Here is a 15,855-nt window from a genome sequence, read left to right on the forward strand (position 1 = left end):
CATAACTCAGCCATATTTACTCTATTTTGACATCTTAAATGATATTTTGGGCTTAGCATCATATTTTACTGTGTCCGAGTGGCTTTGAGAGATTTCTGACTGAGTGAGGCCGAGGGCCTGTGTTGTGAGGTTCTTGTGGGATCGGGCTGCGCGTCGTAGCAGTATTATACTGATTCATGATTTTGAGGCCGAGAGCCTAATTTGTTATGCCACGAGGTGGCTTGTTATAAGGCCGAGTGCATGTTTGATTATGCCACGAGATGGCTTGTTATTGCGCTTAGGCTATAAGGGCCCCTCCCAGAGTCTGTACACCCCCAGTGAGTGCGGGTACCCAATGTGAGTGATGTGATGTAGCCCGAGGGGCTGTTGTTGATTCATAATGTTACCCGAGGGGCTATTGTTGATTCATATTGCTGCCCGAGGGGCGGTTCTTAATTTATGTTATGCCCGAGGGGTTGATTACGAGTGATTGTGAGGTAGCTCAAGGGGCTGGTTCTGTTGATGTTATGCCCGAGGGGCGGTTTATGATACATGTTTTGCTCGAGGGGCTTTTTATGTTTTTTATCATTTTTACTCACCATTTTATCACTCGTTTGAAACTATTGAAAGTTGTTTTAAAAGGTTTTACCAAAACTGAGCATGATTTTTGAAGTAAACGATTTTTGTATTGTGTTGGAAATGTCATGCAATTGTTGTAGCGATTTGACGTGGTTTACGTGTTTTCTTACTACTCAACTTTAATTTACTTTTATTACTTACTGAGTTGGCATACTCACATTACTCCCTGCACCTTGTGTGCAGATTTAGGGATTTCTGAACCCGATTGCGGGTGTTGATTGCTCAGTGGCAGAGTCATCGGAGTTAGCGAGGTAGCTGCTTGACGTTCGCAGTACGGCTTTTCTCCCTCTTGTCTTCCTTAGACTGTATTTAGTACATTCTTAGACTCCTTGTTGTATTTAGACCTTAGTAGATGCTCGTGACTTGTGACACCCTGATGTCGGGCTTGTGTATTTATTCTGCACTGTTCACTTAGACTTACATTATGAGATACCTGATCATTTAAAAGCTTTAAAAAATGATTTATATTGATAAATGGTTAATTTGGGAGTTGTGTCAGCTGGCCTAGTTTCATGATAGGTGCCATCACGACTGGGTCGATTTTAGGTTCGTGACAAGTTGGTATCAGAGCTTAGGTTACATAGGTCTCACGAGTTATGAGCAGGTTTAGTAGAGTCTCGCAGATCAGTACAGAGACGTCTGTACTTATCCTCGGGAGGCTGTAGAACCTTTAGGAAAAACTTTAGATTCTTGAATTCTTATCGTGCGTCCTTGATTCAACTTGAAATGTAACTTTTTGAATTCTTTCCATGCATTCGTATGCGCGCATGAGTGCTCAGTATCAGATATACATCGATGGCATGTGATTCCCTGATCGAGGGGCAAGGTGTGATCTCTATGTGTTGATGTTGGGTCAGTTTGGAGGACTTTAGGCCGGGTTTTGCCTATAGCATAAGCACTGAGGCGTTGATTGTGTGAGCACGTGCTTTTGGATTTGTATGTCCGATAGTGTCCCTATTAGTGGGAGTGATGACTGGATAGTTGTGTGATGAGTATGATGTGACTACGAGATGTGTACATATGATTTGAATGAGACAAGAAGGGTCTGCTTAGGGGTAGTAAGAACTATCTGGTGCTTGATTACCATCGTAATTTGATGTATGGCCCCAGTTGTGGGCGTGTTAAAGGACCTTTTCATATTGCCTAGTTGGGAAGTGAAGTAGATTTCACGTTGTGATATGAGTTCAAACTCAGGAAGATTAAGTGACTGCATAATGTTTATTACGATGGAAGGGTATAAAGAGATGTTAGTTTGAGGTGAAGTAGGTGGGTTATCTCCTGCAGAGTGTTCTGAAGTTTGCGTGATCCTTTATGTCATTTATTGGAAGATCTATGTTACCAGTAAAATATATGGGATGCAATTTGAATTTAGGTCACCTAAGAGAGTGGGCTTGACTGTTACGAGGGTGAATGCGAGATTTGCAGAAGATTTAAAATACTAGATGGTCTGTGTTTCACGAGCTTATGAAGGATTGAGTTTAATCTCACTTTGGTATTATGGCAGTAATAGAGTGTATGCATTATGAGTTATTGTGTGTTTTTATCTATGGCTTTGAGCCAAGCGGGGGAGTTGGCTATTGATTAGTTGATTGCATGGTTATGTGTTATGTTGGTTCCAGTTTGAGGCATATGGGTGAATCAGTTATGGCTTATGGAAGTTGAGACCGAGGATGGCTCGAGTAAAGGAAATTTCAATAAAGGTTATGTTATGCTTCATGGGTGTATGAGAATCATGGAATGACTTGAGTTGTTATTGGTAAAGGATATTCAGTGCATAGAACATGAAGTTGCTTGGTTGCATTAAGGTGGGGTTACACTCCACGGTGTTGGAGTGCTATTGGAGCACAGGTCATCCGGTCCGTTTGATCGGTCTAATTGCGGTTTGAATAGAGTGGATGACTCTCGAGAATGGTTCTAGTGGGTTCAAGATTTTACATGTAATAATTGGAGATTTTCAAGTTGTATAATTGGCTAGAAACTGAGGTTTGCATCGGAGGGTATCAAGACTCGTGGTATTTATATATCATTAGGGGATTCTATATATTAGTATTAGGAAGGTGAAGGTATTGGATTTGGGATCGCAGGGAGTCACTTCAGGGTAGGTATTTTGAATGTGGTGCATTTGGGAATATTTAAGAGAGTATCCAGTAGCTTATAAGCCTTAGACGGTGTGGTTTTATGCTTGGGTCTCGTGTGGTGAGTCTGGGTTGAGGTTATAGCAAGAAACGTATCAAGTTGAAGGTGAATCAGAAGGAACTTGGATAGATGTGATAGCTTGGTAGTAGGCCGGATCGGCATGGTAAGGATATGGTTAGTTCTTTGGATGCTTACGATGTAATGAGTTTCTACAGGTGTTTCGCGGCAATGCTCTTGGGTTTTAGTGGCATGTGTAACTTGGTCGAGTTAGAAGGATTCAGTCCTGACGGTTTAGTTTTGTACAAATGGAATTCGGAGAGTTCTTGATGGTTTCTACCATGGTTAGAGGTGTATATTTTTTACAAGCGTGAGGAGCATGGGATGTATAGTGATTTTCTTCTGGATGGGATCAATGGAAAGTTATTGGCTAGTGAGAACGTAGTTTCTTGTAGCTTGGAAGGGATATGAAGTTCTCATGTTTATCTTAGGATGGTATGGTATATGCGGTATGTTGTGTAAGATTGATATTTGCATGTGTAAGGTCACGGTTCAGTTCTGAAAGGAAGGTCATAAAATTCTTAGGCAGCACAGGCAGCTTCAGATAATTAGGGAAATGATATTACTAATTGGTGTGGCTTAATGAGGGAATACATTTCAGAAAAAAGGCAATGTGATTGAGTTGATGATACTTCATTGGTATTGCGTCACTCTCTTGTTGGATCGACTGCTGACACAGAAGAATTATAGGACTACCTCTCGTGATATGATTGGATATTAGAGGTGTATTGTATATTCGGACGATGGAGTGAGATCGGATATGGTGATTCGCGTGCTGTATGGATTTGGAGACTGGGAGTTCTCATAAACAGGTTAGGTCATAGTTGTGGACCGCGTATATCGATCTTGTGTGGTAACTATTGGAGGTTCGGAAACCCGAGTGGATCCTTATTGCTTAGTATGCTAGATTTTTGTGTGATATTAGGTATGGACTGGTTGTCTCCGTGTCGTGTTATTCTGGGTTGTTGTGCTAAGGCGGCGGCGTTGGCTATGCCGGGGATGCCACGGATTGAGTGGCGAGGTTCGGCGGATTATGTACCCAGTAGGGTGGTTTCATTTTTGAAGACCCAGCGGATGGCTGGGAAAGGTTGTCTTTCTTATTTGGCCTTCGTGATGGATGTCAGTGCAGAGACTTCTACCATTGATTCAGTTCCGGTGGTGAGGGATTTTTTGGATGTGTTTCCTGCTGCCGGACATGTCACCGGACAGGGTTGTTGATTTCGATATTGATTTGGTGTTGGGCACCGTATCGTATGGCACCGACGGAGTTAAAGGAGTTAAAAGAGCAGCTTCAGGAACTCCTTGACAAGGGGTTCATTGGTAGGACAATATGGATGTGTGTTCTAACTCGAGTCGGCTTGGTTGACTCCGAGTGGTATTGTTGAGGAATGTGTTGATTTGATTATTATTGAGCTTATTAGTGATCTGAGGAGATCTATGAGTTACCTTTTCGTATTGTGAGGTGTTAGGATTTATTGGTTATAGGCACACATGCTGCGGTTTTATTGGGGTCTCTCAGTAGAATTCGAGCGGGAAGAGTATTGTTTATTTCTCGGCGGATGGCATATTGGTTGTGTCCTTTCGGGTTTGTGTAATGTTATGTCAATTTCTTCGTCGTGGTTATGATGATTTGCTTTGGTTTTAGACATCAAATTGCGCGCGGTTGTCAATTTTGAGCATAGAGACTTGAGGTGTTTCATGTGGACCAGTGATTGGATAGGGTCGCATATTGCAGCGAAGTTATGTAGAGGTATGACTCTTCGGGTTAGATTCATGTGTTCTGTTTCTACGATGTGTGACGGGTTCCCAGCATTGTGTTGTGGTGGTACTGGTGAGCTTGCGATACGGCTCACTCATTTGAGTCATTTCCATGATTTGAGTATGTTCGGATTTTTGCTTATTGGTGTGCGGATTGCACGAGTTGTGGCTTTAGTTTGTATTGATGTGTCATGTAACCAGAGTAGTGGTGTTGGATTAGATGAGATCGTTGGGATCTATAATGAATACAAACGGATTTGATTTTAGCATGCTGGAAGGATAATATTGATGTTCGGTTTAGAAATTTCCATGGTCCTTGCCAAAAGAGAAGTGGCTTCACAAATGGTTGATCTGATGAGTGGCTATGACTTTCTACGTGTTTCATTTATCATTGGCAGTATACCAAAGTGTTGGAATGAGGCTTTATTTGATAAAAGGCTTATTATCAGAATTCGGATGTTTTGAGCAACTACTGTGATTAAAAGTTATCGCTACGAGTGTTGAGTTATGTGGTATATCACGTAATTGCATCTGAGGTTGCAGGTATGGTTTATTACAGCTTGTTCGGGCTTATTCAGAGTATAAATGTGAGATTCTAATCTTGTAGATGACTTCAGAAGTGGAAATGTGGTTCTAAGGTTTATGGGCTAGGTTGGATTGCGAAATTTCAGTTACATTGTACTATCGAACCTATATGAGATAGGGTGACATAGGATCACCCCTGGGTATGTGCATGGTAAGGTTTCACAGTGATTTGATGATTTTCGGAACAACTCTGGGCATGTTCGAGTACGAACGTATATTTAAGTGGGGGAGGATGTAACGACCTGACTGATCGTTTTGAGCTTTTGCACTTTACTCACCAGTTCTCGGGCATGACTAGACCCGTGTGATGTATTATGACTTATGCAAATCGTCGGTTTTGGTTTTCAGGGTAATCAGAATGGATTTGGAAGGACAATTCTCAGTTTGAAGCTTAAAATTTGAAAGGTTTGACCAAATTTTGACTTGTTAGAATATGATCTCAAATTTGAATTTTTATGATTTGGTTAGCTCCATTAGGCGATTTAGGACTTAGGAGCGTGATCGGAATGTGTTTTGGAGGTTCGAAGTAGATTTAGGCTTGAATCTGCGAAATTGGAATTTTGGCGTTTTTTGGTTGATAGGTGAAATTTTGATATAGGGATCGGAACGGAATTCCGAAAGTTGGAGTAGGTCCGTTGTTTTGTGATGTGTGTACAAACTTTTAGATCATTCGGACGAGGTTTGATAGACTTTTTGATCGAAAGCGGAATTTGAAAGATTCTTGGAACCTTAGGCTTGAATCCGATGTTATTTGGTTGATTCGATATTGTTTGAGGTGTTTTGAATTGGCATAAGTTTGGATAGTGGTATAAGACTTGTTCGTGCTTTTTGTTGAGGTCCTGGGGGCCTCGGGGTGATTTGAGTTGGGTGTGGCAGCTGAAGTTTTTTGTTGCTGTCATAACCGTACCAGCGGCTAGGGGACCGCAGGTGCGGACTCGCAGAAGCAGATTTTGGAGCCACAGAAGCGGCCAGGAGAGGGCCAGGCTGAGACCACAGAAGTGAGGTCCTGGTCGCACCTGCGATTGTGCAGGTGCGGATTTCTTTGTGCAGATGCGGCCTTGGAGTTTTAAGTGAATCTCGCAGGTGCGCACCTGGGACCGCAGGCACGGGTCCGTAGGTGCGACCATTTAACCGCAGGTGCAATTTTGCTAGGTTAGAAACTATAAATTTCACCCTTCGAGATTTTTGGCCATTTTCTCAATATTTCATTCGGGAAGTAGCTTTTGGGAGCAATTTCAAGGGAGATTTTCAGAGGGATTCATTAAGGTAAGGTCCTTGGTTCCTAAGCTCAATATTATGGTGATTTTTATCGTTGTTACCATGAAAATTTAAGGAAAATCAGGGGTGAATTGGGGGTTAGGGCTTGGTTAATTGGAGAGCTTTGAGTGGTTATTTGAGGGGTCATTTGAGGTCCAATTTTGGCACTTTTTATATGAATGAACTCGTGGCGGAATAAGGATTCTATTGGTATGATTTTTATCAGATTCTGAGACATGGGCCCGGGGGTCAAGTTTGGCCAATTTCGGGATTTTGATGTAAATTGATTATTTTCAAGTGGGCTTTGTTCCCTTAGCATATTTTGATAGTATAAATCTGTATTTGGTTAGATTTGGAGCATTTGGAGACCGAGTCGAGAGGCAAGGGCATCGCGGGCTAGAGTTTGGACCGGATTGAGATAAGTAATGATTGTAAATGTTTGTCCTGAGGGTATGAAATCCCGGATTTCACATCGTTGTGCTACTTTGAGGTGACGCACACGCTAGATGACGAGCATGGGGTCGTGCACCATTGGGGATTGTGACTTAGTCCATCCCGTATGACTGTTAAACTGCATATTTGATTGAAAACTGTTTGATATCATTGTGTTTTGGAAATTATTACTATGTTTTGGGCTGAATGCCATATTTGGGCTCTGTGCCAACTGTTTTGGACCCTTAGGGGATTTTTACTATTATTCCTCACTGTTTTGACTTCATATTTGTACTCAGTCATAGTGTATTCTAGTGTTTTCATAACTCAACCATATTTACTCTGTTTTGACATTTTAAATGATATTTTGGGCTGAGCATCATATTTTACTGTGCCTGAGTGGCTTTGAGAGATTTCTGACTGAGTGAGGCCGAGGGCCTGTGTTGTGAGGTTATGATTGGATCGGGCTGCACATCGCAGCGATATTATACTGATTCATGATTTTGAGGCCGAGGGCCGGATTTGTTATGCCACAAGGTGGCTTGTTATAAGGCCGAGTGCCTGTTTGATTATGCCATGAGATGGCTTGTTATTGCACTTGGGCCGTAAGGGGACCTTCCTGGAGTTTGTAAACCCCAGTGACCGCGGGTACCTACTGTGAGTGATGTGATGTAGCCCGAGGGGCTGTTGTTGATTTATAATGTTGCCCGAGGGCCTATTGTTGATTCATATTGTTGCCCCGAGGGGCTGATTACGAGTGATTGTGAGGTAGCTCGAGGGGCTGGTTTTGTTGATGTTATGCCCGAGGGGCAGTTTATGATACATGTTTTGCCCGAAGGGCTGTTTATGATACATGTTTTGCCCGAAGGGCTGTTTATGTTTGCTATCATTTTTACTCATTGTTTTATCACTCGTTTGAAACTATTGAAAGTTGTTTTAAAAGGTTTTTCCGAAACTGAGCATGATTTTTGAATTAAACGATTTCTGTACTGTGTTGGAAATGTCCTGCAATTGTTGTAGCGATTTGACGTGGTTTAAGTGTTTTCTTACTGCTCAGCTTTTATTTACTTTTATTACTTATTGAGTTGGCGTTCTCACATTACTCCATGCACCTTGTGTGCAGATTTAGGGATTTCTGAACCCGGTTGCGGGTGTTGATTGCTCAGTGGCAAAGTCATCGGAGTTAGCGAGGTAGCTGCTTGACGTTCGCAGTACGACTTTTCTCTCTCTTGTCTTCCTTAGAGTGTATTTAGTACATTCTTAGACTCCTTGTTGTATTCAGACCTTAGTAGATGCTCGTGACTTGTGACACCCCGATGTCGGGCTTGTGTATTTATTCCACACTGTTCATTTAAACTTACATTATGAGATACCTGATCAATTAAAAGCTTTAAAAATGATTATATTGATAAATGGTTAATTTGCGAGTTGTGTCAACTGGCCTAGTTTCACGATAGGCGTCATCACGACCGGATCGGTTTTAGGGTCGTGACAGTTTTGTTTAATGGAAATAAAAAATAAAATTTAAATAAAAGATAATAATATAATATAAAAAAGAAAAAAAATATAAAAAAAATATTTTTTTTTATAGTAAAAAATAGAGTAATGGTTTGGAGCTAATTTACTCCATTTTGGAGTAAAGACTTGGAGTGAAGGTTGGAGATGCCTGAGAAGATGCCCTATCTCCTCAAACGCTCCTAAAATTGTTACCGTTACTCACCTTCTCTGATGTCCTCATCGGCTGGCCCTCAGTTGGCGACGGTGGTTCCACCAAATATCCCTAATATCCCTAGCTCGTCTAATCACCTAGTAGGATCCTATATGTCCTATCTATCCTCTGCTCCTAAATAGAGTTCATGATCTCCGAAGGTTTTCACAAAAATTACTACCTTCAATTGCAAACCAACTATCTTCTTCAAAGCTAGCGACTATTTTGGCCCGATGGCAGATAAATACAGGCTCACCTAGGTGGGAAAATTGTCATCTGGGAGACCAAAATTAGAGAAAATCATGTAAGATTTCAAAGCTCAATTTTTTATTATGGGACAGGTAAAGATAGGGATTTTTTATTACGGACATGTTTTCATTGATTTTACCTGCAAAGAGGATTGTAGTACGACCTACTTTAGAAGAATGATGAATATTGGAGGTTATCTGAGGAGAATCTTTAAATAGACTCTGAATTTCAGAGCGGAGGAGAAAACCCCTCTAGCTCTGATGTGGGCATTGTTGCCTCAATTCCCCTGGCACATACATGATATAAATTATCTTGAACAGGTTTTGAGCACAGTGGGAACACCTTTACAAATTGATCAAGCTACGAACAATCGCACCAGACCTCATCTAGCAAAAGTTAGAGTCGAAAAAAGGACCTTACCCTCATCTGTTTGGGTAGGTACTCTTAATTAAAAAGGCAATCCTTTGGGAGGTTATGACCACCCTAGTAAATATGAAGGTATCCCAAAATATAGTTTACAATGCAAGCACCAAGGACACTCTATTCACGATTGCACATACAATGAGAAAAATAAAGGTAAGGGTAAAGAGAAGGCACCAATGCAGATTCACTAGGAAAAGAATCAAGAGGTGGCTAGTAACCCTATTCCTAATCTGATTCACCAAAAACAAGTCCCTCGTAAAACTGTCCCTCAGAAATAAACTACTCAGAATCCAAAGAACAACCAAATAAGGTTGTGAAACAGGTGTAAAAAGTTATCAAAAATAATAATCATGGTATCCCTATCAATTCTAATATGGGTAATGATAAGAGTAAGGAGGCCCCAATGCTTTGTGACAAAGAATTGAATAAGGAAAATAACTATTATTTTCCTAACAATTTTCAGATGTTTGATAGGGTTGGGTCCAGAAAAGATTTTTTGTAGAAAGCTCCAACCTGAATGAAACTTTTTGGGAGGGACTGTTACCATTGATTTGGGCAATACTTTTAATGCTTAACAAGTAGAAGGGGTGGATGATGATGAAGAGGACCCAGGTGATTCTTCTGACCATGAGGAAGAAGAAGACTATGCCTCAAGAGACAATAGGTCACAAGAGGACGTCCTCTCAGATAGTGCGAAATCCGATGATGAGAATGCTAGAAGATGGATCTACAATTTATCCACTCATCAGAAGGAGGATTGTAGCAATTTATTCCCAAGAGGATCCAAAAGTCAAGAAATCATGAAAGAAAATTTCTCTCCTATAAAGACTAGAGAAATTTTGGCTCAACAAAAATATCACATCAAATATTTTCAATGATTAGTATCCTCTCTTGGAATATTAGAGGGATAAGGACTATGTGGGCTTTTGAAATATTGAAGACCCTCAAATCAAAATATAAAATGTCCATTATCATTCTTCAAGAACCTATTTTACAGGAACCCCTTCAGGTTGACTTAGCTAATAAATATAGGATCCTCCTGGGATGGATCACTGTTATTGTAATATCAATAACAAGATTTGGCTTCTTTGGGATAATATTTATGATATAAGTATCATTACAGACTCTGATCAATTGGTCTCAGCAAGTATAAAGGGTCTGTACAGCGTAGAGCTGGCTTATATATCTGCTATATATGCTAAATGTGATAGCAATCTTAGAAAAAATCTATGGGATTCTATTGAGTTGTTGTCCAAAAATATTAATTGTCCCTGGACTGTCTTTAGTGATTTTAAAGTGATAACTTGTGCTGAAAAGAAAAAAGAGGGAGACCTTTCAATATTACCCATAGTTTTGACTTTATTAACTACATGGAGGACTCTGGACTTCAAGATGCAGGCTATTTTGGCTCCCCTTTTACCTGGTGTGACAATAGGGGGCCTATATCTATTTGGAAGAGACTGGACAGAGTGCTTATTAATGTTGAATGGTTTCTCTGCTTTGATTACACTACTGTTAACCACCTTCCTAGTATAGGTTCAGATCGTTCTTCTCTGTTGATTAATCTGGATAAGGAAGACTCTACGCCTATTAAATTCTTCAAGTTCTTGAACTTATGGGTCGAACACAAGGATTTCCTCAGTGTTATCCAACAAGCTTGGGAGGAGAACATTTATGGAAATCCAATGTGGATTCTTCACCAAAAATTAAAAAGAACCTCTAAGAGTCTCAGTACTTGGTCCAGAACTACTTTTTGGTGATATCTTTGAAGAAGTTGACAAAATGGAAGCTAAGATCAAGGATTTGGAACAAAAGTTGATCGATGATACCTCCAAATCAAATAGATCTCTTTGAATCTGACAAATGCTCAATATATTTAGGTTCTAAAGAGAAAGGATTCTTTTTTGAAGCAGAAGGCTAAAGTTAGATGGTTGGCTGAAGGAGATGCAAATTCTGCCTACTTTCACAACACCATCAAAGGCAGAAGGAAGAAATTCAACATTCAACAAATTATGAATGATGATGGTATTTGGGTGCTTGGCAAATAGGAGATTGCTAATGCCAGGATCCAACACTATCAAGATCTTTTCTGCTCCACTGAAGGAGATGTTGATCATCCTATTTATGACCGCATAACTCCTCTGGTGACTGATATAGATAATCTTTCTCTTAATTCTATCCCCCACTATGGATCAAATCAAAGATGCTGATATGGCTATAGATCCTGATAGCTCCCTAGGTCCTGATGGTTTCAATGAAAAAAATTTCCAAGTAACATGGGATGTTATCTGTTATGATTTGGCAAATGCTATTCAGAGTGTATTTGGTGGTGTTGACTTACCTAGATTTTTTACCCATACATACCTTGTTATGATACCTAAAGTAGATCACCCACAGGTTTTCTCTTACCTCAGACCTATAAGCTTGTGCAATGTTACTACTAAATTAATTTCTAAACTTATCAATTCCAAAATCTCTTCCATTCTCCCAAGGATTATCTCTTAGAACCAAAGTGGTTTCATTAAAGGGAGAATGATTTTTTAGAGTATTCTTCTAGTTCAAGAGATCATTAATGATATGGGTAAACCTAATAAGGGTGGCAACTTGGTTATCAAACATGATATGGACAAAGCTTATGATAAGGTCTCTTGGCTTTACTTCTGTGCTGTGCTTAGAAGATTGGGCTTTGATGAGAATTGGGTGGATCTTATTTATAGATTTATTTCTAATAACTGGTATTCTCTAGTAAAAATGATGGTAGATATGGTTTTTTTAAATCTTCTAATGGTCTCAGACAGGGAGACCCCATATCCCCATCACTTTTTGTTCTTGGTGTAGAACTTCTTTCTATTATGTTGAATAAACTTCATGATGACTATAATTTTAGGAACTTCTATATATCTAGAAGAGGTCCAAAAACTAATCACCTTTGTGTTGCAGATGACATTATTTTGTTCAACAGTGATAACAGAAAATCATTGAAGAGGATCATGAGAGCTTTAGGGACTTATGAGGATGTTTCTGGATAGAGAATAAACAAGCAAAAAAGTTCTATCATATTACATCTCAATGCAAGCTCAAGAAGGATAGACAGAGCTACTAGGTTGACTGGAATGAAGAAGGAAAACTCTCCTTCTAAATATCTTAGATGCCCCATATATTTGGGTAGGAAGAGAATATTAACATACTCGGGCATGATTGAAAAGATTCTAGCAAGGACTAGAGTACGAAATAATAAATTCCTCTCAGCTAGAGGTAAAAGTATCCTTATCAAACATGTGCTTCAAGCCATGCCTTCTCATTTATTATTTGTTATGAATCCCCCTCTTACTGTTTTTTGGACTATTGAGAATGAGCTTAATAGATTCTTCTAGAGTGGTACTGATGGCTCCAAAAGGTACCATTGGTCATCATGGGACAATCTCTCTTACCCTTTTAGTGAAGGCGGGCTAATTTTAAGAAACTTACTAATGTTAGCAAGGCATTCACTGCCAAACAATGGTGGAGGTTTAGGACTATGGATTCTCTGTGGTCTCAATTCATGAGAGCTAACTATGGTTAGAAATCTCACTTGGTTAGAGTTAAATGGAGAAAGGACCCATCCCACAATTGGAAAGCCATGTGTGATATAAGGATATTGTTGAGAAGAATATATTTTGGCTCATCGGAAATGGTATCTTTTTAATTTGTATGACCACTGGACCTCTCTAGGTCCTTTCCATAAGCTCCTCCCCTCCAACTTTACTCTTGGGAGAATATGCATCAAGGATGTTTTCAATGGACATGTTTGGAGCTGGGATGTTTGTGTGGGTATTAATGATTTTATGTAAGATCACATTCCTAAGATGTAGATTGATTTGAATGATGAAGAGGACATGCCTATTTGGATGGGGACTAATTCAGGCCTTTTTTTCTGTGAGGAATGCATGGAACATGATGAGAAAAAATAGAAAGGAGAATCATTTATTAGACAAGCTTTGGTATAAAGCTCTGCCCTTTAAGATGCCATTCATCTCATGGAGGATTTTACTTAGTAAAATTCCTACTGATGATAGTGTCTCTAGATTTAGCAATACAGGTCGCTTTAGGTGTCATTGTTGCAGGGCTCCTCAACCTGAATCGATTCATCATGTGTTTGTCAATGGTTACTTTGCCAAGTCAGTGTGGAAACACTTTAGAGATTTCTTTGGTATCTCTGGGAAATTTCACTCTGTTCAACACGCACTTACTTCCTGGTGGAATTTTGCCTCATGCAATCCTGCTTCTGCTTTCTTGACAAAAAATATTCCTATTATTATTATTTGGGAACTTTGGAAAGCTAGGTGCAGTAGTAGATATGGTAATCGCAAACCTTTTCTTCCCATATTACTTTTTCAAATTTCTTAAACTATTCTTATTATTGTTAGGCTTCATTTTTTAAACTTTAAATATGATCTTTCATGGCTTGAATTAATCTCTATTGCAGACAAGAAAATGGCTTTTAAACTGTGCAGGACCGTCTATTGGAACAAACCTGCAAGTAGATTTTTCAAACTAAACAGTGACAATGGTCATAAAAATAGCATTTGTGGAGGAGGAGGACTAGTTAGAGATGCTCAAGGAAGAATGATCATGGCTTATTCTGTCCCATTTGGAATAGGAACTAGCAATGAAGCCGAAGCCAAGGCCTTGCTTTTTGGAATTTAGTTGTGCATGCAACATGGTCATACTAAGTTTGGAACTGGAAAGTGACTCAAATACTTCTCATATATTAGATTAAGGATGTCTACAAAATCCCATGAAATCTAGCTACTATAGTCAAAGATATTAGAAGAGCCCTGGGAACCACTACTTGGACTATTCAACATTGCTATGGAGAAGCTAATCAAGTGGCGGACACCCTTGCTACAATGAGTCATACACAGCAAAATGAATTAATTTACTCTTCCTTTAATGATCTTCCCAGAAAATTTAAGGGCCTGATTAACATGGACAAATGAGGATTCCCTAATTTTAGGATTAGGGCCAAAAAACATTCTGAACTTACCTTGTTAGATGAGGTTTATCTTACGTAGCTTTGTCTGCAATCTTAGACTAATTAAGAATGATCTTGAGAGTTACACTCTCCACAAAACAGTAGTCTTATGGCTATTATTTTTGTGAAGACTCCAAGAGTATCTCTTGGATAGCTAAATGTATAGCAATGGGTCTGTCCATTGTCGTAGAAATTTTTGAAGAGGTTAGGCATTTTCTACCTCTTGTTCATGTATTCCCCTTTTGGTTATTACTCCATTCCATTTTATGTGATTTTTTTTTGTCCGTTCCAAAAAGAATGATCTCTTTCTAAATATGGAAACAATTTAGCTTAAACTTTCAATTCTACTCTTAATGAGAAGTTTTTATAGTCACACAAATATTCTGGACCCCATTTTAACTTGTTTAGGATCACAAATTTCAAAAGTGTTCAATTTTTCTTAAACTCCGTGCCCAGTCAAACAGGCTTATTTAAATTGGAACAGAGGGAGTAATCTATATGGTAGGGTCATGCCAAACCCCCCAACCCAAGGGTGGCTTTGAATAATTTTTAAAAAAAAAAATTAAAAAAAGGGAAAAAGTTTGAAAATGTTCGAAGCATCACAGAACTTGCAGGCAAGTGAGTTGGGATGGGCCCATTTCTGAGACCATCGCCTTAATCTTGGACAAATCCTAACTTGTAAGTAGCATCTTTCTGAAGGCCCAATTGTCAGAGAACTGGGCCCATTCTGACTCAGCCTTGATGGAACTTGTCAAGTAAATCATATATTCTGTTCAACTTCTTTTCTTTAATAATAATGTCCCACCCAATTGCTTAATTACTGTCAGCAAAAAAAGTTACTCCCAATTTACTAGTAGATCATTTGGTTGACGTAAGGGCATTCTCGTTGGATACGTACTTGGACCACCTTAAGCAAATAGAGAACCAGGGGATCCACCGGAGCCTGCTTTATAAAAGGCTTATGTATGAAATTTCGAAGGAGAAATTAGAACTGGCCTTTGATGGAATAAAAAAAAGGAGAGATTGGTAGACTTCATCTTTGTCGGCGGCATTCTCCCTTCTATCTTGAATTGAATTATGGAATTTTCTCCCCGAGCTGCGAAACTAACAAGTCTATTAGAAAGTCGAATTAGCAACTTTTACACCAATTTTTAAGTGGATGAGATCGGTCAAGTGGTCTCAGTCATGAGAGAAAATACAAATATTATTTATATGGTGAATGAATTGTTATGTGGGATTTCTTACTTTACGAACCTTTTCTTCTTTTATATCTTTAGTTACTTTTATCTATTTATTGCTAATACAATCATTCTTATTAACAGGTAGTTAATAAGGGTATCACGACGTAAAATTGACTTATGTGATGATTATTGTTTCTTGTACGGCCAATCAAATATTATATAATTTATATGAAACTCTATGTTAGGATTAATTTTATACAGGTTAAAACAAACAATCCTTAAGTCAACTAGCTCCTTTTTCACCAGGGCAAGAAAATTCTGGCAGCTGGTATTTTCTAACATTGTGACGTAACAAATTATAAAACTCGACACATTAGATGAAAAATTACGATTACTTAGGTCATTTGAATAACATAATATAATAATATAATAACGAA

General features: G+C 39.1%; 1 long non-coding RNA gene across 1 annotated transcript; it reads left to right on the plus strand.

The window, feature by feature from the left end:
• The first annotated feature begins 8,478 nt into the window (after positions 1–8,478).
• LOC107809152 (uncharacterized) lies at positions 8,479–14,507 on the plus strand. Its single transcript, XR_012710146.1, has 2 exons — positions 8,479–8,855; positions 12,164–14,507. It is a non-coding gene; the product is annotated as an uncharacterized LOC107809152 (long non-coding RNA).
• Positions 14,508–15,855: the final 1,348 nt, after the last annotated feature.

This window comes from Nicotiana tabacum, chromosome 1 (genome assembly GCF_000715075.1).
Source record: "Nicotiana tabacum cultivar K326 chromosome 1, ASM71507v2, whole genome shotgun sequence".
Classification (NCBI taxonomy): domain Eukaryota; kingdom Viridiplantae; phylum Streptophyta; class Magnoliopsida; order Solanales; family Solanaceae; genus Nicotiana; species Nicotiana tabacum.